General features: G+C 48.2%; 1 protein-coding gene and 1 pseudogene across 1 annotated transcript in view; one reads left to right on the top strand and one right to left on the bottom strand.

Moving 5' to 3' along the window:
- Window positions 1–20,779, bottom strand: part of NTN3 (netrin 3) — a 99,868-nt gene extending 79,089 nt beyond the window's left edge. Inside the window, exon 1 of the mRNA XM_090024046.1 lies at window positions 20,641–20,779. The gene's annotated coding sequence lies outside the window, so the exon portion shown is untranslated. The remainder of the gene's footprint in view (window positions 1–20,640) is intronic.
- On the top strand, window positions 1,089–1,268 carry LOC149854822 (U2 spliceosomal RNA; annotated as a pseudogene).
- Window positions 20,780–24,300: the final 3,521 nt, after the last annotated feature.

Here is a 24,300-nt window from a genome sequence, read left to right as displayed (position 1 = left end):
GTTAGAACACTGCTGAATATTACTAAGAGGAAAAGAAACAGTCAATAAGAGAGAGTGCTAACTAATACATATATTTTGGCCATACTTGTATACTCTATTTTAAGTATATTTACAAATACGGCTCCTGAAACTAGGAGCTTCTAGAGTATACATGGTACAGAAAGGAGGAGCTCTTACTTACTGGGAACAGGGAAAGCTGGATGCTACCCCTGGCTCTGCCAGAAGCCTGCTGCATGACATTAGGCAAAGCACTCCTCTCCCACAGACTCCCGCTTGTCTGTGCCTTAGTTTCCTCATCTGTAAAATGGGCATGATAATACTACTCTACATCTCTAAAGTATACTGGAACCTATACATGAAACATACTCCTTAAGAACTATGCATGGTGATTATTAATTGATCTGTTATTGCACTCCTTCCTGTCTGAGTGCCTGAAATGCATTTTAAGCATCTCTACACTCATGGACTGTGTCACTTTATGCTCAATGGCTTATCAAGGCAGTAGAGGCTTGGTTGACACTACAAAGTCTTGGCATCAGCAATTTGAGTGCATCCAACCCTAATGAACCTCAATAGCAGTAGGACCCTCCTTTTTGCCACTTCTCCTCAGTGGAGCAAGGCTTCTGCTGCCATCCATAGCTGGCAAAAGGCATGTGTAGGTCATTCTTCTGCTGGCTGCCATGGTCCCTTCTGCAGCTGGTGCTTTCCCAGGGTGTGGTTCACACTCTGGTAGTCAGCTGTTGTAAAGGAGTTGTGTGAATGCTCCAGAAGTACATACATGGCTGTATGTGGATGTTGGGAGCTACTGTTCCCTGCCAAAATTGCTGCATTGAGCAGATCAGAGTGGACAAAACCAAAGTCTTTTTGAATTGAACAGAAGGGGAGTTAGCTCATCAGCAGTCCCATGGATGAGGCAGCTCAGGCTCCACAGCAGCAGCCTGGGTGCAATAAGAAGACTCAGCCTGCTTTGCATGCTCAGCCCAGTTCAGCACTCCCCTGGCATCACACCAGCATCAACCTTCAATTATTCCAGCCCATCAGGTGTCTCTCTCAAAGCATGGCCACATCAGCCAAGTGTCACGGGTTACATCAGTGTCTTGGCCCATGACCTGGTGGCTCAGGGTCAGCGATTGCCTCTGATCTGTCCTCCATCGGAGGTCTATATTGAGCAGATTCTTTTTGGTGTTGGGTGGTGGAACCGGAGCTTGCTCCATCCACTCCATGCATTGATCTGGTATTTCAGTGCTTCCAGGACCAGTGCAAAAAAAAAAAAAAAAAACCGGAAAAAAAAATGTCCCCCAGAACAATGAGTTCCTACCTCACAGGGTAAGAATCCTGAGATTTAATTAGCCCCTAATGCCCCCAGTAGGGAGCCAGGCAGCTTCCAAACTGTGCATCCCACATCAAAGGCTGAGGGGGAGGTGTGAACATGTTGGGGAAGATCAGAGCCCAACAGACAGCCATCCTCTGAGAGTGCAGGACTTGTTTCCACCTACTGCAAAGCCAGGGCCAGAGTTTATTCTCTGAAAGGGACTTTCATTAAAAAAATCCCACCCCCCAGTACCTTTCTCCTGCCTTTGATAAGCCTGAGAGTTGTCCATAATTAGGCCAGTCCTACACTCAACTTTTTGCCAGTCTTGAAGTACTGTCAGCGAGGGGTGGGATTTCACCACATTTTTATACAGGCAAAATCCCTGGTGTAGCTTCAGTTATACTGACAAAATAGTGCTTCTTTTTATGGAGTTCATGGACCTGTCATAAGCTGTAATGGCAAAATCAGGGGTTTATCCTGAAAAGCTGTGTCTGCATAGGAATACAAGCATGCAGGAATGAAGTCAGGAAGGCCAAAGCACAATTGGAGTTGCAGTTAGCAAGGGATGTGAAGGGTCACAAGAAGTCTTTTTTACAAGCATGTCAGTAGCAACAGGAGGATCAAGGAATGTGTGGGTCCCTTACTGAACTGGGGAGGCAACCCTGTGATAGAGAATGCAGAAAAAGCTGAAGTGCTCAATGCCTTTTTTGCTTTCACCCTCAAAGGCAAGGTCAGCTCCCAGACTACTGCACTGGACAGCACAGTTTGGGGAGGAGGTGAGCCCTCAGTAATGAAAGAACAGTTTAGGGACTACTTAGAAAAGCTAGATGTGAACAAGTCCATGGGGCTAGATGGGATGCACCTGAGGGTGCTGAGGGAGTTGGGTGATGTAAATGTAGAGCCATTGGCCATCATCTTTGAAAACTCACAGCAATCAGAAGAGGTCTCATATGATTGGAAAAGGGCAAACATAGTTCCCATATTTAAGAAAGGGAAAAAAGGAGGATTCAGGGAACTACAGACCAGTCAGCCTCATCTCAGTCCCTGGAAAAATCATGGAGCAGATCCTCAAGAAATCCATTTCTAAGGACTTGGAGGAGAAAAACATGATTAGGAACAGTCAGCATGCATTCACCAAGGGCAAGGCATGCCTGACCAACCTGATTGCCTTCTGTGATGACATGACTGGCTCTGTGGATGCAGGGAGACTGGTGGATGTGGTGTACCTTGATTTTAGTAAGGCTTTTGATATGGTCTCCCACAACATTCTCACAGGCAAGCTAAGGAAATACAGGGTGGAGGAATGGACTGTAAAGTGGATAGAAAACTGGTTGGAGCATCAGGCTCAAAGGGTAGTAATCAATGACTCAGTGTCTTGTTGGCAGCCAGTATCAAGTGGGTCAGTCCTTGGGCCAGTTTTGTTCAATGTCTTCATCAATGACCTGGAAGATGGTATAGAATTCACCCTCAGCAAGTCTACAGATGACACCAAGCTGCGGCTAGGGTTCAGAGTGACTTAGACACATTGGAGAACAGGGCAAAAAGAAGTCTCAAGAGGTTCAACAAGGACAAGTGCAAAATTCTGCACTTAAGATGGAAGAATCCCGTCCACTGGTACAGGCTGGGGACTGACTGTGTGTGCAGCAGCTCTGCAGAAAAGGACGTGGGGATTACAGTGGACAATAAGCTGAATCTGAGCTAGCAGTGTGCCCTTGTTGCCAAGAAGGCTAATGGCATGCTGGGCTGCATTGGAAGGTGTGCTGCCAGTAGGTCAAGGGAAGTGATTATTCCCCTCTATTCAGCACTGGTGAGGCCAGATCTGGAGTACTGTGTTCAGTTTTCAGGCCCCCACTACAGAAAGGATGTAGAGATAGTGGTGAAAGTCCAGCAGAGGGTGACAAAAATGGTGAAGGGGCTGGGGGGACATGACTTATGAGGAGAGGCTAAGGGAACTGGGTTTATTTAGTCTAGAGAAGAGGAGACAGAGGGGATTTTAATAGCAGCCTTCAACTACCTGAAGCAGAGTTTGAAAAAGGATGGAGCTAGACTGTTCTCAGTGATGGCAGATGACAGAACAAGGAGCAATGGTCTCAAGTTGCTGAAAGGGAAGTTTAGGTTAGATATTAGAAAGAGTTTTCTCACTAAGAGGGTAGTAAAACACTGGAAGAGGTTACCCTGAGAGCTGGTAGAAAGAATCTCCATCATTGGAGGTTTTCAAGACCCAGCTAGACAACGCCTTGGCTGGGATGATCTAGTTGGGGATGGTCCTGCTTTGAGCAGGGGGTTGGACTAGATGACCTCCTGAGGTCCCTTCCAACCCTAATTTTCTATGATTCTATGACTTACTAAAGAGTCACCGCATAGCTGAAGCTCCAGTTTTCTGTAGTGTGTTAGTTATTATCTGGGCTTTTTTAAAACATGACAGGCAGACTCCAAGGCTTAGAAACTCCTGCTAAAATCTTCTAGTGTTGCTACTTCTTGTTTAGCTGCATCACTTATCAGGGTGGGGGTGGTCCTAGTAAAGACAAGGCTCCATGTTCCTGCTGGTGTTTAAATTATAGTGTGGTCTAGCTCTCATCTAGCAAGGAGATGAAAAAGCCAACAGATGCCAGCAGTTCATCTTCATAAGCCCTCTCAAAGGAGGTAAAGGAATGAAAATCCTGTTTTGTTTTGTTTTTTGAGTGAGCATAAACAAGCACACATGGACAGTGACATTTTGTGAACAGAAACTGCCTTTCCAGGATTATGGTTAGTGACCATTAAACAGACCAACACAGCTCTGGGTACTGCTGCTGCCTACAATCTGTACGGCATTCCCTGTTATTCTCTGGAACCGCCGGACAGAATCAACAGAACTCTTTATATTCCCCTGAGGTTACTGGGCAGAGAGATTTGGGATGGAAAAATCCATGTCCCCCAAGCTGAAAAGAACAAAATCCATTGGAAACAAACTTCCCAGCTACTAAGAGGATATGACCAACAGGACCCATTCTATATTGGTTACACTGGCACAAATCTAGACTAAATTATTAAGTTATTCTGGCTTTACACTTATATAGCCGAAATCAACAGCAGGTGTCGATAAAAGAAAGAGAGAAAGAAATCTCAGTGCTAAGAGTTGGATTCTTCTACCCAATACCCCCAAATAACATGGTCTTTATGATGTTAGGTCATTCCACTCCTCCATCGTTATCACTTGAAGATGTAGTGCTGACTCTAAAGGTGTAGCAGGAGGATTTTTGTATCTAGGCTGTTTAAAAGGAGACTGTCTCATGAAATATTGGGACAAGAAGTAACCATGGCACATCCCCATACCTGGAAAGATGGTACTGTGCCAGGGAACTTATTGCTCACTTCTGTCAAACTTGGACTCTTTCCTCTGAAAAGAAGTTTCATGGAAAATTAAATGAACTCAGCAGTCCATGCCAGCTGGGTGAGATGAGTATGTATTTGCAATAACAGGGACTGAAACAGGGATTCTCTTTTGGCAGATTCATTAAGTACAGCCCAAGAAAGACATCCCAGCATGCCCTTAGCTGGCTGGGGTACACTATCCATTGATGAATCTTTACACCAGCCTGGAGAATAAACCAAATCTCCATCTTGCCAATTCCGTGGGAGTTTTAGAGTTTCTAATACTAAACATATTAGTATTTATCCCTTCATTCTACCCTGGAGATGCAGTAGAGCTTCTCTCCTTATTTCTGGCTTGTATAACTTATTGCACAGCTCACCTAGGTTCTCACTTCTTTCTGAAGAATCAAGGACTGGCCAGTGCCTGACCTACTGTACTGGATGGACAAACCTGGATCTAACACAGCAAGTCTGCTGCTCCTAAGTTACAGAGAGCCCCTTCACCTTCTCTGAGCCACTGTTCCTGGCTTCACAGTCACTTACTCCCTCTGAAGAAGGCAGCAGGGCTGAGAGCCAATTTCAAGTCAATTGGGATATTTCCTTTGAAGGAAGGAGCTGTCAGTTTGGAAGACGGCTTGTTCTTTTTACCACCAAAACCACTAATAGTCTAAGAAGCTCTTCCCTTTCCATCCATGGCACAACCATGCAACTGACTACTTTGGAAAAAAACAGTCCAGGTGCAAGAATACCAACCATCCCTACCCAGGGAAGGAGAGGCAGCAGGGAAAGGGGTCCCACCACCAGGCTAGGGTCCCCACCAGACTCATTCCTGGACTTGTCATCTATTTACCAGCTCTTTAAAAGACAAGCCATTAGCAGAGGTCTTCATCTTTGGGTCTCTAGTTTCTAACAAGTTATTTTTTATAGCTGTTGGGTGAAGGAGGGGTAATGCAAGAAATCCTTCCAGGTAATGCCCCAACACATGACTGGGGGCTTGTCAACTGATACACATTAAGACTTAGTATTTCTATGGGGCCTTCCCAGTGGAAATCCCAAAGCATTCATGAACTCAGCATAGGACTGGTCTGTATCCTTAAACATGTTTTACAGGCATGGTAACTGAGATGCAAAGAAATCAAACCTCTGCTTTGAAAGAGGCCTCCTGGCAGTCTGTAACTGAGTTGAGAGAGAGGGATGTCTCCTTGCTCTAACTATGAAGATTAATGAGAGGCAGTTAGCTATGTTAGTAGATGCCAACTGTCTATGAAGACTAATGAGGCCCTAAACAACTTGGCTGAAATCACCAGGAAAGTCTGAAGCATGGCCTGAACCAAGAACCAGAATACCAAACTCTGGAGAGAACTGTTTCTACGTCCCAGTCTCAGAGAAGAAAATGTTCACTGGAGGTGGGGTGGGGCAGAACCAAGTTCCCAGCACAGCCTGTTGGGGGCTGGGAGGAACAGACTGTCACAAATTCTCTCAGGTAGCAAGGAAAAGAAGAGACATCTTTTCATTTTGGATTTGGTTAGGAGACAGGGCTTTGGATGGGAAGATGGATTAAGCCAATAACCCATGAAGTCCCTAATTCAGGTCAGGAGCTAAGAAATGTCAGATGTTTCTGGTGCCCTTTCCCTGCCTCCAGCTTCACCCTTCAGAGAGACTGCAACAGTATTTGCTGCTGGTATACAATGCCACACAGCTCCATCACTGTATCACCAGTCACTAAGAGATTTATAGCTCTGGAGGTCAGAAGAGACCACAGGGAACATCTAGTATGACTTCTTGTAACACCTCACATGATGGAAAAACTGACCATATTCTAACCTGGCCCTGAAGGCCAAACTCCTGTGGACAATTTTATTGCATAACTCACAATCAGTCCACGTGTGACAATCAGTCAATACACCAGTATATGTCCACTGCAGAGCACAGCAAGAAAGGAAATTGAACTGTGTCAGCTGCATGTAAGGAGGCAGCAGTGGTGAGCAATGACAGGTTGAAAGGAAGTAGAGAGATGACCAGGTCCCTTGCCTGCTCCTTTCTAGGGCATTTTAACATTTGTGGTTTCATTTTTGTTTGTAATTTTTAAAAGCTGGAGCAAGTTTGCAAAGAAAACATAATTTCAGGGGAAAGGTTGCTGGAGTGTTCTGCAAAACCCTTCCAACCTTGAGTCCTTTCAAGTGAAGTTTTAGTCTGACTGTATGAAATTAATGCTTTCCTCAGCAAACACACTCATCGCTGCAGGACTGCCCTGAAGAAATGCTGGAGACGTGCATGCCAGCCACATGGCATAGAACTGAGAAGGCTTGTGCCCCAAAATTCCTGTACATTAAATATCCAGTCTTCTAATCTCCTATTGTTAGGCTCTTCAAGCCAATATATTTGTCTGTCTGCCCCATGCGCGTGTGTGCATGCACTCTCACACATACATACCTACACTGGACCCTAATGCAACTCAGCAAAGCTCATCTTGCCAGTATGACTTATCCTGATGAGCAATTTACCAGGTCTCAGTGAGCCAATAATTTACACTGATGTACCCAGGTTGGTATTGCTACAGTGCAAATGCAAACATGCTACGTGAGGGGAAGCCCCTAGTCTCTCTACACTTTTTCTCCCCTAATTCACTGAATGCTTTATCAAGCATTTCCTGGTGCTGCTGCCCTTATGTTTAAGGAGCTGGCGGCTGGTCTCTCTAAACGGCCAAGTGCATCTCATTTTAGCCTGCTTATTACTGAAACCAAGTAGTGGAGGCCTGAGTTGCAGCTGCATGGGGATCAAACACCAAGAGCACAGTGGAAGAGAAGAAACACACTAACACTGCCTGTAATAAATATGACAGGCAGTCCTAAATGTATAACAGGGTGGTTGGTCAACCAAATGATTTCCAGGGGGAAATGCCTGGTACGTGCCAGAGATAAGAACTGCAATACATTCTGTAGCATATCAGTAACCCACAGCTGCTTGGTCTCTTTTATAATCAGCCTTGGCCAACATAATCAGTCTCCCCCTACTTAAAACAGAGCATCAATTACACTAGGCTCATACCTCCCTTTAAATACCACCTATTCATATCATGACTTGAATGGTCCTGCCCAACACTGGAATTGTCTGTTACCTGAGGGAGGGAGTTGTGTTCCCTTCAGGCTGCACCATCAGCTGCCTGGCAGTTCTACACATGTCCAGAGCCCTGCTGAGATTCAGATAAGAGGAGAGAAAAGCCCCAGCAGAGAGAGAGTCCTTGACCCTGCTGATCTCCATCTGAAGCTCTGATGGGAGGGGCACGATGTTGTGGTTGCTCCTGTTCTGTCCAGTGTGCACTGGGAACTGTCCAGCAGAAAAGCACACAAGATCAGTGCTGAATCCTAATCTGAGGACACTGGAGAGTACCATCAGCTGCTCCTCCACACTGCTAGGAGACCTTCCCTTTTGCAGATACCACACCATAGCACCTGGACATGTGAGTGACCCCCCACATGCCTCCATCCTGCCCAGTAGCAGAGAAGCCCTGTCATAACTCACAGTGCTGGCAGAGAGCTGTGAATGGAAGATAGTTAGCACAAACCACTTCTTATTGGTCTCTGTGCATTGTGTTGCTCCTTTTCTCTTCCTGCATACTAGCCAGGCAGCCACCACTGCAGTGTGAGCATGCAATGCCCATCTGTGTTTTCAGGCCACTGATACTGACCTGCCTGGAGGAAAGGTCCTTTGACACTGGATGGCCTGGAGAAAGTCCAGAGCTTGCAAAGAGTCTCTGCCTCTTCTAACTGACTGTCATCTCCCCTGCTGTAATCATGCTCTTTCCTTTATGCTGCCCCAATTTGAGATGCTCACTGATCATGATTCAACACTCAGTTAAATCTGTTTCCAGACTAAAGGTCCTCCTTGCCCTACTGACCCCTCAGTCTAGCCAGCTTAGGGAACACCACTCCCTGTCACAACTGCACGCAAGGGGGTGATGTAACCAGCACTGCATCTGGCTGCCACTGAAACCCCAGCCTGCCTGCCCAGGCATTCATCCACAGTGGGGTTAACAGGTGCAACAGCTAGTATGAGTTCAGAGAGAAGGACTCAAACTCAGTCCCCCTGGAGTCATAGCAAGATGCCTAAACCAGTCACTGCACCCCATACCCACACTAAAGGGAACCTGCTTAAAAAATAGAGCAACAACATTTGCTTTGTTTCTCCAGATGTGCATCACTCTGACTCACAGAGAGACCCCTGCTCCCAGCGTACCTTTCATTCCACAGAAAGCACTCCCTGCAAAACCCCATTAAGATTTTGCCCTGTTAATCTGTGGACCACAGCCTAAACACACACAGCTGACACTGCTATCCCAGAGGGGAACACACCCAACCCACATACAGAGTCAAGCCTTCCATCTGGTGGGGACAGACTCCAAGATACACACAGAGTTCTTCCCATTGTACCAGTAGGAGACACTCTCATATATGGATCAGCCATTCATGCCAAAAAGAGAAACCCAGAAGATACAGAATACTCTCCGCACAGTTCCACCAACAGACCCCACTACACAAAGCTCCTTCATCTATCCTCTGAGGAACCCCAGCACAAACACATACACATATACAGATGCTTAAACGATGATGACAGTAATAATAACACCAATGACAATCTGAATAGATTCTAATAGAAAATTCCTGTACATGATTACCATGTCCCCAAATGACATTATCAGAATTACCAAATATTGTATTATAAGTCCAAGTAATTGTGACTAACTGGATGGTTTCATGAAAACAAGGTATGAAGGATGGTCTTGTATGTAAAGCACAAGTTCCTCAGTGATCCTGGGCAGGTCACTTAGCCTCCTTGTAGTGTGAGTTCCTCTCTGTAAAATGGAGATAAATCCTCCCTTCCTTGAGGCTGTTTTGTCTCACTATTGCAAGTGCTTTGGGACAGGGACTGTTTGTACAGCACCTAGCACAGTGAGGCCTTAATCTCAGATGGGTTCTTTAGCAGCACCCATAATATTATTAGAAAAGGGACTAGTGAGAACATTTGGAAGACAGAACCCATTAGCAAACACAGTTAGCATGTGCACACTCCTGTGAAAAACACCAAGGACATGAGCATCTCCTTCTGACATGCAATATCACTGTCAAACCAGAAGCTTGCTCTCCAGTTCCACATGGAAAGTATTATGTCTCTTTACCTCAAGAGAGCAAAGGGCCATGTATTTGCTAAGTAACATAACTGATATAGGCCTGGATGGGACCCACTTCAAAAAAATTTCTCTGAGGAGATGAGAGAGAAAGAAGTATACAAAAAATTGCTAGAAAGCCTGATCTGCTGCTGAGCTGCTTCTACTGGGAGAAGCAGAACACCCGCATCTCCCACTGATGTCAGTGGGAGCTGCACTCACTCTTTTTGGAGGTCTTCAAAAGGAGACTGGATGCACACCTTGCTGGGGTTATTTGACCCCAGCAGTCTTTCTGGCCCAGAGCAGGGGGGCTGTACCTGATGATCTCAAGAGGTCCCTTTCAGCCCTGAACTTTGTGAATATGTGTGTGAATCTTGCCTGGAATAAATTCTGCTCAGAAGAGTAAAATTAGGAGGCCGTTAAATATTGTGCCTGATAATTACACAGACGCACAAAAGTTCAGGGCTGGAAGGGAAATCATGAAATCATCCAGTTAGTCACAATTACTTGGACTTATAATACAATATTTGGTAATTCTGATAATGTCATGAGATCATCAAGTCCAGCACCCCTGCTTTAGGCAGGAAAGACTGCTCAGGTCAAATAACCCCAGCAAGGTATGCATCCAGTCTTCTTCTGAAGATTTCCAGGGTAGGTGCCTGCACCACCCTTGCTGGGAGTCACTCATGTAATCAGGATCAAGCCTAAAATTCCTGCAAGATCAGATGACTGGGAGTGCCCAGGATCAGGTCCTTGGCTTTTAAAGGGTTTTAGGGTAACACTAGCAATCTGCTGGCAAAACCCCATCCTTAGCCTGTTAGACCAAATTTGGACATCACAGGAGCAAGCAACAGAATTGCTGCTCGTGTTCTGTTAGCATTTGGGAATCTGGCTTCCACTCTGATTCTCCTGGCTGGGTTGGCACAGCACTGGAAAATACAGAGGCATGTCCCAGAGACAGACATGAGCAACAATGGATTAGTGACAGCCACAAGAGATACAGCACTAGAAACCAGCTACTACTTATAACAGGGCCAGCTGGTGTAACCTGGCATTGAGCCATTGCCTTGCATGGAGCTCTGCCCTTTTACACCAGTTGAGGATATGACCCAATATGGACATGTTACTCAGAGCAGTGTGAAAGCCCAGACTGTGGTTGGTCCTTGCTGTGGATCTTAAGGGGCACAAAGAGCCATTCACCCATTTTCTCATTAGCACAGCAGCAGCCCCTATTGTACAGCGAGGGACTGCCTTCTGCTAGGGTTAATGCTGTCTGGAGCTGAGCTCAACCCCAGGCCTGACCTTGGCCCTGGGGCAGCAGAGTGGCTCTCAAGGAGGCAAACATTTCTTGCCCTTTTCTCTTGTTTTATCTGCTGTCTGACTCATGCTGAGTAAACATTTTCTCTCCCTTCCACAGGGACAGATGTTTCTGGGACTCCCTTCTCAGGGGCCTATGAGGCTGAGAAATCTGGGAGAGTGGAAGCAGAGCCTCAGGGGTTTTGTGCTGAAACTCGGGCTGCAATTTTGGTGGCTGCTTCTGCAGATCAGTCATGTGTCAGCTGACGACCCAGCCTTTGCAGAGTAATGTATCAAAGTTACAGAGGCACCATATGAATGGAAATCATTATTGTCATCATCCCAGAGGGAGGGACCACACACGCACACACGCTCCACACTGAACTCACCCCATTTTCCCACTGAAAGAGATCTGGGCCCTGTGGTCTCCGTGGGCCTCACCTCTGTATTAAAGATGAGGGCAGCTGCAATCTGCTCCATTTTATGCATATTCAGTGTGACCCAAGGGCTCCTGGCAGGTTGCCAAAGAGGCCTTTGATAGGAGGGGAAAACTGGGCACTCTGCCCCCTCCCTCCTTGATTAAAGTGTCAAAGGGAAGCTGGTGCTCGTGCATAGTGCAAAGTGCCCGAGCCTGATCTTTCTTTCACTGCTGTAAGCTGAGAGTAATGACAATGAAATAAGTACAGCAACACTGGTGCAGCAGTACTCTCAGGGCATAGCCAGGCCCATATACATTAACAAATACTTCCCAAGGAAATTGCAGAGCTCTTGAGCTGATCAGACCCTCCTTGGTTTAAGGGCATAAGGCTGCTTCCCAGAGTTACCTGGATCTAGTACGTGCCTTTCCTTGTCTAGTGCCCAGACTGTGCAGCTGATGGAGACCCACAGAAGAAGTGAGTGTGATCTGACTCAGGTCCTCTGACAGAAGCTGAAAACACAATGTTAACCCTTATTAGGAAACAGCAACCAGAGTAAAACACTAAGGCATCTTGCCAGGGGCTGAATTCCTGCCAGCAGTTCCATCTGGTTATTTCTTGAATTGCTCTCCTAAGCTACTGGATACCATTGCTGCAGAATGTTAAACAGTGACCATGATCCACCCCAGAGGTGGCTGCTTTTTAGCAATAGGTGATTTTTCATACTATTTTCTTTGTGAAGCTTTTTTTTCTTTTTGAAGGATTTCAGGTTTAAATGGTATCATTATTTTTTATATTTTAAAAGTTCTCATTTAAATAATTCCAGGACTATTACATGTAGTACCCAAGCCCCACTCAGTCTCTTCAAACCACTTTATAAACACTAGCTACAGATTTCCTGACATTGCATGTTGTGAGAGAATTTATAGGGGTAGTTTTTCAGCCTGGCCTTAAGTGGGATTTCCTTTTCACAGCCACAGTTATGGGGCCACAAATACCTGATGGGGTGTTTTGAGCCATTTAGACTTGTGTGTAAGACGATGATGTGCATGGATAGCTGGACAGACACCAGGAGCTGCAGGTGCTAAGATGCCTACTTGTAAATGCCTTGTTCCATGGGTTAAACTGTCAAAGGTGGCTACAGTGGATGAAGTAGCAAAAAAACAAAAGCACTATGCTGGCATCTGCAAAGAGCCCCAGGTGGTACACAAAACAGAGCAGTGCAGAAGAGGCCATTTCCAAAGGCAACTGCCAGGGTTAAATGTAATAACACCTGGCATCGGTCATCAGAAGATCTGAACCTAAGACTTGCATCACTCAAGCACAGATCTCTGGTGTTTAAGTGAAGGAGTAATTCCAATAGCTGACTGCAGTAGTAGACTGTATCTTTTATGTAAGCCAGTCACTACAGAGAGATACAATGTATGACTGGCTAGTCTAGTACATGTGCCAAAAGGCAGGGTTGGTGCTTACCGCCTTTTGAAAATGTGACCATATAGGATTTACCCCAAGGTAGTAGTTGATTGTTGACCACAACAGCCAAGACTGCAACTGAATTAGCAAACTAAGTCAGCTCCTGGGGTTAGAGGTGTTGCAGACAGAGAAGATAGCAGGGACTCTCAGAGTTTAGAACGGGATTGCCATCCTCTTCTGTGGACTAGGATCATTCCTTAATCCTCTTATATAGTGACAATGATGGCAACACAGTGAAGATAAAAGAGCAATGAAATGGCTCTTTTTCTCTGGACAGCTGCAGAGTATGCAGCCGATTTTCAAGTTCCCCCTCACCCAGCAGTTCTCTAGGAAAACACTTTCCCTTATTTGGAATTAGTTTGGAAATGGAAAGTCTGGTTTCCCCTCCTGTAAAACTCTTTTGCTGGCCTCACACACACAGGGATTAACTCCAGGATGAGGGCACAAGTCTGCTTGACATGAGCTCTGAGAGCTGCCCTTTGCTCCTCAAGGAGGCCTGGGATTGGATGGCGAGGATGCAGTATGTGGTGCTTGGGTACAACACTGCCAGGACCTATCCTGTCCCACATGCAGTCACTGACACTCACCAAAGTGGCACCATCTAAGCATAGGGAACTCACTCCAGATACTTCCTGAACAGGGCTTGTGGATCAGAGCACATGTGACAGAGAACAACTGTACAAAAAGAGCCATGCAGCCAAGGAAGAAGAACAATGGAACAACAGAAGAACATGAAGAAAGAGCCATGCAGCCAAGGTCCACCTACACATGACATGTATGGACACAATCCTAACACCCAGCACGCTGCAGCACCTCACAGTCACCTACCAGACTCATGAATCCAGACCCTGCTGCACTGTGCCCATCTCTGCTTCAGCCAATTACAAATCTCAGCACTTCCTAGGTACACAATCATGGAACCTAGCACCCTACAGTCACATGTCCCTCATTCCTAGTTAGAGATCATGATGCCCCATCAACACCTCCAAGTGACTTGGTCAGATGCCACCCACCCACTGTCACTTCCTAGATACCCTGTAATAAATCACAGCACTCTGCAGGTACCACCAGAGATGACCAAATGTTCCCTTTTAAGTAATATTATCCCATTGCAAAGGGATCCTAACTACAGAGGATACATATATTATTTATAGGGACTTGCCCTCCAGCATCACTGATTGACTTCAGCCTGTTAATTTTTGCCAGCTGTCCATTCTGACTACTCAGTGCTGATCATTACGTTCATGAGCAAGATGGCTCCTCTGCCTCATATGGTACTGACACTGCACTCTGATTGGATGGGTTACACTTTTTGTCCAGGAGAATGGAAGTAGGATAGATGAGAATTTAGGTCTGTATTGCTGGAGGGGAACAAAATAGACTGTGGTAAGGAGTGAGGCAAACTCCCACAGGGGGATTGGGGTTGTCAGGAGAGGCACAAGAGGTTTGGAGATGATTTAGAGGCCAAAGCCTGGAGGGAGGGCCAGCCCAGGCATAAGGGCAAGTGGCATCAAAGCCACAGCTACATATTCCACTGCTGTAGGTGGGTGGTCTCCTGAGCTGAAAGCAGAATAGCTGGCTCTGCACAGTACCATGGGTAGTTAATGGGCACCGGCACTTGGGAGTGCTAATTAGCTCACTTGTGGATGTGGCTACATTGCTTCTGGTTTGTGAGAGCCTGTGTGGAGCAAGCATCAGGGCACACTGGAGAGTGCCAGCACCAGACCATAAGTATGTCATGTAGATATGGCCTTACATAGGACTATCATATAAATAAATACCTGGAGCCTTCATGATACCACTGCAGAGGGCATGTGTCTCTTCCTCCTGGTCTACATTCAACGCCCATGGTAATTACTGCACCAGCCCACTAAGTTCATTACCACTAATTACTTACCATTGACAAGATCACCTTGTAGGATCTGTCAGATCATGCAAGTCATTCTCCACTCAGACCAGGCAAATGGGGGTCCCTCTGGCAGCACAGAAGGGGGGAGGGGGACCAGTGCTCACACAGTGAGATGAGACAAGACCAGCTCCAACCCAAAGTCAGGTCCAGCCCCACTCTGTTCTTCAAGCAGTCCATGCCTCCTTCCTCACATAGTGCCTCATGCATCTAGCCTCAAGTGAGATGCAGCTGGGAATCAGGAAGGAGCTGGGGGCTTAAGAAAGCTGTACCTGACCATGAATTCCTGCGGTGTGATTCCTGTGATAGGCTGCATCTTAATTTTGCCTGATAGTGATAATCAGGCTCTATAATGAGGAGGGTCCTTGCTTCTACCCAGCCACAAGGCTTGTTCACACTACTGAAACCTGCCAGCTGCTGAAATATCCCTTTGCAGCTTTATTACTGCAGGAGGGCTCCCCCCGCCCCGCCTTTAACAGGAGGCTTCTCTAACACACAGTTCCACTTCTTTTCCACCAGGAGCACTGCTTTCTGCAGAATAAGCCCCTTGGCCCTCCCACTTCAGCTCTGGCTCCCTTGCACATTTAGCCCAGTGCCAGCTGTGGAATGTTCCTGCCCCCATCCGACAAGCAGAACGTGCCAAGCCCCAACTCAGCTCCGGACACAGATAAATCATTCCATGTGTCGCCTGGATAAAAACACAACTGAGAAATATTTAAAATGAAAGAAAAAACCCCACACAGCCAGCAGTGGGACAAGGCTCTGGTTTGACGGGAGGTGGTAATGCAGAAAACATTTAAACCAAACAAGCAGGAGCAGTTGTATGCATGAGACGCCACCAACAATGTGGCTAAGAGAATAGCTAGAGAGGCGTTAAGATATTATGATGATGAGGACCAGAGAGAGAGAGAGCTAATAGTGTTTCCAGCACACTCTTGGGAGTGTGTTAATGGAATTATCCGCACACAGGAGACACTGCTAATGGCATATGCACAGTATAGCTGTTTTATATGTCAATTGTGCTAATGAGGTGACTCTCATTTCCCTGTGTGCTGTGGCCTTTTACCCATTTTCATTTTCAATACATGACCCAGTAAGAAATGTTCATGCACATATTAGCTTTTGCTCCTGTATCTGGGGACACTCTGCTGAGCCTTACTGCAGAGATGATCCTAAGATTACTAGTGTATCTGATGCAAAATTGACACACATGTGCATGCCACACTAAGTTGGAGGACATCCAAAAAATCCCATATAACAGGCATCCAAAGTGTTGGCTACCACAGGACATGGCTGCAGACTGATGACACAGTATTACATAAGCTGATGAAACCACGCTGGCATTGCTGAAGTGTTAGTACAGGTAAAACTGAACACTACAGTTTAAATGTTATATGCCAAGGTCTGATCTCCATTACAGAATAAAACATAAACACCTCCATTCAAATCAATGGAATTGCCTGCCTTTAAATTGGCATTCTCAGACAGAATCTGGCTCAGTCCTTTAGAACTCAACCCAAATTAATTTCAGTCCTGAAATGATAGGAGCCAAAAACTGTCTTCATAAAAGAACCAAAATTTCTTCTGTTATCAAACACAGTAGAGGACCAAACAAGCAAGTACGTGGTATGCCAATGTGGTAAGAGTTTGTTAATAAACAATTGCTTAAAAATTGTTCCCATCCTCAGCTAAAATCTGTTTTGATGACTCTTGAATAATACTCCTCAGAGAAAGAAGCACTCAGAGTACATACATGACAGTGAATCAAGGTTAGCTCACTGAAGCCCTGACAACACTACACTGTAAGGGACAGTTAGGTATGATTTATGTGCAGTAAGTCACCATAAACACTGCAAAATGGATTTCTTTCACTGCCACACTTGTTTGTTGTATTCACTGACTGATTCTTCCCTCCATCACTTATTTGGTTTCCTCCACTAATAACACTCAAAGCCCAACAGCAGCTCATGAAGACATCTGTAGCCACTGTTCTTTCAGGAGCCAAGAACAGGGATAGCCCGGTGTCCTGATGTTAAACTACGTATTAATGTCTACTAGTGCTCAACTTGTTGCTTTACACAACTTTAATCCTGTCCCAGCCGTCCTAAACCCCTTCACACATTCCTGCCGCATTGTTCCACTCAGTCACGTGCTCTCAGGAATATCACTTGGTATGCAGAGGGCTGTATTATGACTGATCTGATCCCAAAAGCCAGGGCTGTGGGATTCTCACACTTCTGCTGCATGACTCCCATTGTTTTTGCCTTATCCTATCCCATATGGGGCTAAAGTGATCTGGTTTCCATATTGCCCCTTGTTGCCTTTTCATAACATGCCAGGGACAGATGTTTGAAATAGACAAGGTGAACATTTAAAATAGTATTCGAAGATGACAGTGCTTGGCTGGCTCTAATAGGTATCTCATGTATGGTACAGAATAGTGTATGACAACCGTCCTGAAAACACATTTTGCTTTGACACAGGGTTGATCTGAATTTTCACTTTGGTTATTGGTAATGTCCCCTTGCATTACATTGTCTGTCACTGCTTGAGTACCAGCCAGGTCTGTGAGAGTCAGAATGTGTTTGATGGGCTGTCAGGTACCCTTTTACATTGAACAAAGCAGAATATGGAAAAATCCATTGCCTTTACACATGGGGGTCTAGTGCCCTGTACGGAGCTCAGGGAAGGGCAGTTGGGGGTACAGTATAATCATTTCCTCATGGAGCCCTGCTGAAAGGGTAGAAGATGGGGGTGACAGGAGACAAAGGTAGAGAATGAAAGCAAAATGAACCCCGAGTACTCTAAGCTACTTGGCTCAGTAATGCAGAACTCTCAAAGGATGCAGTCGTGTGGGCCCTGCTCCAAGATCTGCATTGCCCTCAGGCCCTAGACTCTACGCTCCAAGCCCTGGAACTCCTGCTCAGCAACATGTGCCCCCTCAAACCTCTGCTGGGAGACTTGTATCCCTCCATGCCCTGGAACCTTTGCTTACAACTTGGCACCAGAGATCGCTTAAGCGGTGAGTGGTTCTCAACCTTTGTTCTACCAGGCCCCATTTATAAATATTGCTGACCAGTCCCAACCTATTGCCCTCCATCCCCAGCCCCACAATGTGTGAGGTGGGGGAGGGAAGTATGGGGGACCACCAAGCAGTCCTTGGAGGAGCAGGCTGGAACTCTGCCAGCCTGCAAGGGAAAAGCCACGGTTTCCCACGTTTTCCTCCTTTAAAGGAGACTCCATTTTTAAAGTTTGTTGATCTGTTTTTAAAAAGTTTGTTTGCAACCCTTTCATATGATCTCATGACCCACAGGTTGAGAAACACTGGCTTAGAGATCTGCTCAGAGATTTATAGTTTCATAGTTTCTAGGGTCAGAAGGGACCTGAACAGATCATCTAGTCCGACCCCCTGCCATGGCAGGAAAGAGTACTGGGGTCAAACAACCCCAGCAAGGTGTTCATCTAACCTCCTCTTAAACACCCCCAGGGTACCACCTCTCTTGGAAGTTGGTTCCAGACCCTAGCCGCCCTGACCATGAAGTAGCGCCTCCTGATATCTAACCTAAACCTACCTTCTGCCAGCTTGTGACCGTTATTCCTGGTCACTCCTGGTGGTGCTCAGGGGAACAGTGACTCCCCCAATGCCTGCTGATCCCCCCTGACTAATTTATAACAGGCCACTAGATCCCCCCTCAGCCTTCTCTTCTGGAGGCTGAACAGGTTCAGGTCCCGTAGCCTCTTCTCGTAGGGCCTGCCCTGCTGTCCCCTGATCATGCGAGTGGCCCTCCTCTGGACCCTCTCCATGCTGTCGACATCCCTCTTGAAGTGTGGCGCCCAGAACTGGACGCAGTACTCCAGCTGCGGCCTGACCAGCGCTGCATAGATGGGGAGGATCACCTCTTTTGACCTGCTTGAAATGCATCTGTGGATGCATGATAAGGTACGGCTGGCCTTCCTAACTGCCTCCCCGCACTGCTGGCCCATGTTCATCTTGGAGTCAATTAGGACTCCAAGATCCTTTTCCGCCTCCGTGCTGACAAGAGGGGAGTTTCCTAACCAGTAGTTCCCCAGGTCCCCAAACCCAAATTCTAACTGGGAAACTTACATCCCTTCAGAGCACAAAATAGCAGTGTGGAAACCAGTGTCCCCAGGAAGTCTCATTCAGAAACTTGTAGCCCATCTGAGTGCACAGTACCCCCTTCCCCAGAGACCCCTGCATCAAGACCTGTACCTTCCCCACCTTGCTCTGTGTCCCCCACTTTTTTTAAGTTTCCTCCCCACACCCCAACACCCAGGAGGGGCCCAGCCCCACCACTCACCTAGCAGAATTGCTCAACATAACTGTCATAAAAGTATGGCAGCTCCCTCTGTTTTATACATGGAACATTGCACAGCAAAAGGCAATCCAGCCAGATGCTCTGGAGTTCAGATTCAAAACCTATTCCCTGCCTCAGTGCATCTCTGGACCCTCTTGGTCGACATTACTTTAGAAAGCAAAGAGCAGTGCAGCTGGACTGAGGAACAACCCGGAGTTCCTCCAAGTGTCCAGGTGACAAGACCTGGTCTCCACCCCCCCCCCATGGGTCTGATGAGAATAATGAGGAGTGCAAGCCCATGGGCGTACACCTCTCCTCTCTATTTCATCCTGGGCAAGAGCAGGGTAGTTTGTGGTGGCAAGTGCACAGGTGCCAGTGAAGGCACGGCCCCTTCCAGGGGCTGCGAGGGAGCCTCAGCCAAGTCGGGTTCTGGGTGCCGGCGGGGCTGGCTGGGGAGGTCCTCCCAGACCCTGGGGAGGCTGAGCAATGCCAGGGCACTCGCTCCATAGCACCCACTGCCCGTCTCCCACTGGCTCTCCCTCACATTTCACCTGCCACGGCTGGCAAGGGAGCCGCCTGCCTCCCCGTCTTCTTATCTCAGGAAAGGGCGTCCCGTGCCGCTGCCTGGTGCCCAGGGGAGGTAACTGAAAAGGCAGGAAAAGCCTTAGGAGCCGAGGCACGACCCCGCCGCCCCCTGCGCCCCTCTCCGGGGCCGCTCCGGCTTCCTGCTGCCGAGGGCTGGCACCTGCTCCGGGGCAGAGGCCGGCAGCCGAGCCCGGCTCCCCGGCTCCTGCACAGCGCCGAGCACCGCGGCCAGGCGCTGGGGGCGGAGGGGATCGGGCCCTGCCCGCCCCTCGCCGCGATCAGCCCGGGCCGGGGGCGGCCGCGGGACCCGGCTCTGCCCTCCCCTCCCCGTGCCACAGCCTCTCCGAGCCTCGTTAACATGGGGGGGCATGCATTCACATGCCCGGGGCAGGGGTCAGTGCAGCCCCGCCGAGGGCGAAGCGCCCGGCAGGGCAGGGCGGCCGCCTCGGTGCATCCCCGCGGCTCCCGCAGGATCCCGCCGAATGGAAACTGTTAAAAAAGTTCCATCTGCTGGGATCCGGCCGAAGCTGTGAAAAGATTAAACAGGAAATCAAGGGAAGGGGGGCGACAGGGGAGGAAAGAAAACAGGCGAGCAGCGAAAGACAGAGCTGGAAAGGCAAATAAAAAGCCCAGCGAGCGCTATTTAACTTGGAGCCGGCAGGACCGGCCGCCGGGCAGGGCGTGTGTCCGCGGCCCGGGCCGGCCCCAGTCCCGGAGCGCCCCGGCTGCCGGGCGCACGGCGCCGCGGGCGGGAGCAGGGACCCGGCCCGCGGGGCGCCACATCTCCGCAATAAGAAACATTGTCGAAAGCAACTTACTGTGACGAGCGCAGGTACAAAAGCCTCCCGTAACGCCCGCGCCGGGAGCGATGCCGCGGGCGGTAATCCCCGAGCCCCAAACCCCTCTAACGGAGACAGGAACCGGGGGGGGTGGGAAGTCGCGGGCGTTTCTGCTGGACTCGCTGCTTGCAAAATCTGGCATAAGCCACCCTCTGCCCAAGCCCCCACGGGAGGTAACTGCCGCCCTCCGCGCGATCCTCGAGTCTCAGGGCTCCTCGAGCGGCTCCACTCCTCCTCCCTCCTGGATCTCACTGAGCTGCCCAAGGTCTGCTGCTGGGAGGGACGGAGGGGAGGAAAAAAAGGGGGGGGGGGGAGGGAGGGGAAAAAATAGGCAAGAGTGGAGAAACTGAGCCCCGGCTGCTGCCTCGAAGCGGAGTAAAAAGGTTTCAATAAATCCAGGGGTTGAAAAGAAGGGAAAAGTCAACTCCCCGAGGAAATCAGAAGCAGATTTCAAGACATTTAATCACATGCAGGGAGGTGTGTGTGCGTGTGTGCGCGCTGTGCCGCCCGCCCTCGCTCTGCCTCCCCCAGCCCTCCCTCTGCTCGCCCTGCTCCGCAGTTGGGGACGGGAGTCCCTGGCAGGGGGTGCCTAAGCCATCCCCAGCCAAAGAAAAGCGGGGGGAGGGGGGGCTAGGAATGGAAGGGGGAGGCAGGAAGGGAACAATGTCAAACGTGTACTTGGAGGGAGAGAAAGCCAGACAGGCTGGGAGGGGGTGAGGAAAGCAGGGATGCAGAGGAAGAAAGGAAGGAAGGAAGGGCACATGCTGTTTCTAGGAAAGGAGTGGGGCTGGAGTGAAAATTCTGGAGCCCCAGGTAGGGTGGCAGGGGAAGTGCTAGTTCGGGGGCTAAGAGGTGCCCATGCCTCCCCTCGCACTCTCTAGGGTTTGGGGGGAGGGGGGAATGAACACAGGAAAATGCTTCACGGGCAGTTAGGTTCTTAGAGATGCTAGGAAATTGGAAAAGGAGGGGTGGGGTTGGCTTCCAGTGAGATTCGGGGGTTGGAGAGGAGGGAGGGAAAATGTCAGTGATGGTCAGGGCTCTGGGAGCAAGGGTGTGGGGCCCGCACTTCCTACAGGGGCGCTGGGTGGGAGAGGAAGGGGAGCCTGTCTTGCTGACCTGTTGGGCTCTGTTGTCATCCTGCACCTCACACCTGTGGCAGTCCCTAGAGAGCTCCATCAGGTTGAGGAGGCCCCCTGGCTCTGGATGCAAGCTAAGCATGCTGCAATCACTTGAGCTCATTTCACACCACCTGAAATAGCCTTGGCGACCCCAGTTGAAATACTTGAGCATTTTTTAACAATCCACTTAGTGGCAGGACACTGGCAGTGCCCTTGCTCCCCTGCTTCACCTGTGGGAAGTTAAAGACTGTCTTTGATGTTTTCAGCATTGTGTGAGAGGGGTGTTTCCAAAGGTTTTAAGGAAAGACACCTGTCAGAGGAGGGCTCAGACAGGGATGATCCTGCCTGGAGGGGGGGTAGATTCCTGAGGTCCATTCCAGTCCCACTGCTCTAGGAGTCTCTGATTCTCAGTAGAGGGGCATCCACTTACACCAACAGCGAATTTAACCCTTCATTAGGCTATGTGAATAGTCTCATTAACATATGCGAATAGAAGCTGCCAACATTAAGTGCACATTTGAATGGCATGGAGCTCAGACACATGTGGACCCCAAGGGCAGCCATCAGCTAGTGTGAAGCTGTAGGGAGTGATTTGTTTTTAAGTTTGACTACATTTTAAAGGATCCTTTCCCTTTCTGACATTGTCAAGCCATGAGGCTGTCAGGAATATCCCAAGCAGATCTGGTATTTTGCTGGGACCATCAGACAGTTTGGAGAACAAGAGTCCTCCGCTAGTAAGCAAGCGGTCTGGAAGGCTGAACGCTGCTGTCCTGTGGAAGGGAAAGCGTAAGTATCCTCAGTCCTACCTGCTTCTTAACGTGGAGATGTAGGATAGCTCACCCTGGGGTCACTCATGAAGTCAAAGGAATAGCTGCCTTCTCACATCTGCTCCCTTCTCATTCCCAGCATCTCAGGTGCCTTCAGGTAACTCAGTCCATATACAGACAATGCAGTTATTCCAGGGATTAACTTTGCCCCATATTTGATCAGAAGAGGAGCCTGGGATTTCAGTTCTAGGAATGAAATTCACTGTCCCAATGATCCCTCTAGGAGATCCACATCCAGGTTTTATTCCATCCCCCTAGCTAGTCCCCAGGTCACCTGTGAAATTAATCCAGGATTCCTGTGCAGGAAAAGGTGAAACTAATTTAATCAGCATTAGTGTGAGGAAAAGGAGATCAATGGAAAACCTGGATCTGGATCATTTATTTATTAGGGCTTGTAGATGGGAGTCTTACTATCAGTGGTAAAACTCACAGCTCTTCCCCATCCCACTGCGGGTCCCAGCTTTGCCCAGATGGCTCTAGGGAACTGCTACATCCCCAAAAGCCAGGTGCAGGCCTGTCACATGACATGGTATATGGGTAGCATGAGTAGGAGTTAGTGCATTCAAGATGCCAGAGCACTGCTGGAACTGCCAGCTCACTGGGTTATATGCACATTTAATTTGCTTTAGTGTACAGAAGCCTCCCACAGCTCTGCACATCTCACCCTACCACCCACTATAAGTTCATCTCCATCAGACTGTTTCCAAAACCACCCTGGATAAGCAATGCTAAATTCACATGCAGTAGTAGCCACCTAGTGGATTCCTCAGAACAAATAAACTGAAGCAGCTACAGTGCTAACAGCAGAAGAAGGAGCACTGGGCTTCCCTTATGTCCTCAGCCAAAGAAATGTTTTTTGGAAAGCTAACTGGAATAGTGAAGGGTTGTATCTGCAGGTACGTCATCCAGTCCAGCAGCAGATACATGACCATGGGTAAATATAGTCAGAATTGTCAGTGGGGGTGGGGGCCCAGGGGGGTTCTGAGAACTGAAAAGATGAGTTTCAAGGCACTGTGTTGCCCTAGTCTAGACCGGCCTTCTCTTTCTTCTCACTTGGCTTATCCCATGATTCCTAGAGGCAGAAGCCAGTGGGTCTTTCACCAGTATCAGGTATATGCCCATAAAAGTCAGTGAACTCTCATCTGCCTTCCCAGCTTGGTTTTCATCACACTGTGATGAAGCAAGTACATCAGACATTCAGTGAAATACAGGCTAGGAAAACAAGGCATGCAGTTTGTTCCAAATGGAGGTGCTAAAGATAAAGATCATGATGAAAACCTACAGAGTTCCCATTACATTCCAAAAGCAGGTCGGAGGAGCATAGTTATAGCACTCCCATTAAAGGCTGAAATCATGATAGAGGTGTGAGTGTGAAGGGGGACATTCTTGATGAGGCTGAAACCACAATGCAGAATCAGAAACAAAAGGATGCCCAGGGTAAGGTGGAGGCATCAGGGAGACATTCTGATGGACCCAAAGGATGAAAATTCTCCCCCCAGACCTGGGATGATAGTGACTGGAGCTCTTTTCTAGTCCAAAGGTGGGTTCTGCTCAGAACATGTATTGAGCCTGAGCAACAGAGATGGGCAGTGATGAGACACTAGAATCCTCTGTTGAAAGCCTTCTATTTTTTTTTCTCAGATTTTTCTTCCCCCAGAACCATGTGAGAAGAGAAAAGGAGGGAAAACAGGGGC

Source organism: Crocodylus siamensis, chromosome 12 (assembly GCF_052110815.1).
Source record: "Crocodylus siamensis isolate JL-2025a chromosome 12, ASM5211081v1, whole genome shotgun sequence".
Taxonomy (NCBI): domain Eukaryota; kingdom Metazoa; phylum Chordata; order Crocodylia; family Crocodylidae; genus Crocodylus; species Crocodylus siamensis.
Note: the sequence above shows the minus strand (reverse complement) of the source record. Positions and strands in the feature narration are given on the sequence as shown.